The following is a 1,704-nucleotide window of genomic DNA, read 5'->3' on the forward strand; positions in this document are numbered from 1 at the left end:
ACACACACACACACACACACACACACAGATACACACTCACTCTATGGCCTGGGTTGCAGTCATCTTGTGAGAATAATGAACTCCTTCCTGTACTCAGAAGCTTTGCTTACTGCTCCTGCCTGTCTAGATGGCCTTTGTTCTCCCCCCGCCCCCCGCCCCAACCTGGCTTCCCGGCAGTCTTCACTCACAGGCACCCCAGGCAAATACAGGCAAAAGAGACCTCGAATGCACATGCATAGTGAGGCGCATGCACGACTGCACGCTCAACTGCAGCCCCAAGTGTGACTGACAGCATGGATGGGCCTGGTTGACAAGAACCAGGCCCCCTGCTGGGTTACAACAGCAAGGGGTAGGCAAGCAAGTGGCTCAGGAAGACTGAGCCAGCAGCAATGCCTTCCTGGAGCCAGTGGAGCCCAATTTCAAAATGCAGATGTCCCGTGCCCATTTTTACCTTCTAGGGGTTGATCCCATGACATCAGGGCCTATTTGCACAGCTGTATACGGTGGCAAGGGCAGAAACTGCTTGAAGATACCTCAGCTGGCTGAGTTCTGGGAGCACGAGACTGAGGGAAAGTACCGAGTAATGACAGTAATGCTGTGTACGCTGACCCAAAAAGGTCTCCAAGATACATTTCCAAGAGGCCAGCTCCATGGCAGGGCAGGCGGAAAACTTGAGCCTGTTTCCAGGGGAAGGGGGCGGGTGAACTGCCTTGGCACTGTGTCCTCTGGTCTGGTAGGACCTGTGCTACTCTTCCAAGAGGTTGAAACGGTCTTGGTGACGGCTTTCACATAACACTGTGAGACAGGGAACTGTCCAACGGGCTTAAGACATAGAGGCCAGATCATCTACACTGGCAGGATGGGTTCTCCCTCTGCAAGTCAGCAACACCTGCCTCCATCAACGGGAACCACAGAGGTCCCCGTGCGGAGCCCCCACCCCCACACCTCTGCTCCTGGAAAGTTCCTCAGTGGCAAAATGAGGATGTTGATCTAAATCATCTTTAAATCTGGCTTCTGGTACAAAGACCCACGATTTCCATTTAATCCAATTTCCTTCCCATAAGACGCACAGAATGCAACGGTTCTTGGTGTCTTCTCCGCAGCACACCGAACACTCGCAAGCCCTCCACTCACAATGATTTTACACGGAAGCATCCTTTAAATATATTCAGAGCAGAGAATTTATTGAACATTGTATGGACTGACAGCTCATATGAAAGTTTCTACCCCGGCAGGGCGGGTCTCATCAGACCGACACAGAACAGGTGAGAACTCGCTGTGCAGGGCTCTTTCAGTATGGACACTGCAGAAATATGTCTCCTTCCCTCTGGGAAACGTAAAGTCAGCCATAAAACCATGGATTTATCACACATCAGATAACCAAAGTGCATGGTGAAGAAGTCCTTTTCTGCTTCGATTCTGTAAATGAGTTCCGCATCAGAACAGGAAATACACCTTAAATGCATAGAGGAGCGATTATGAAAACAACGGCATTCTAAAATGTCTCTTGACATACTCAGTCCCTAAAATGTTGACGTACACCGAGGTCGGAGTGAACACAGTCACGGGCTGCAGAGATCTTTGAGATGAGAAAGGATGTTAGGCCGGATGGGAATGGCATGCATTGCTGAGACTGTTTCTCAGATGGGGAGGGGGCGGTGACAGGAACATTAGCTTGTGTTTGTTATAGGAAGTTCCAAATGC

Source organism: Microtus ochrogaster, linkage group LG8, assembly GCF_000317375.1.
Source record: "Microtus ochrogaster isolate Prairie Vole_2 linkage group LG8, MicOch1.0, whole genome shotgun sequence".
NCBI classification, from domain to species: Eukaryota; Metazoa; Chordata; class Mammalia; order Rodentia; family Cricetidae; genus Microtus; species Microtus ochrogaster.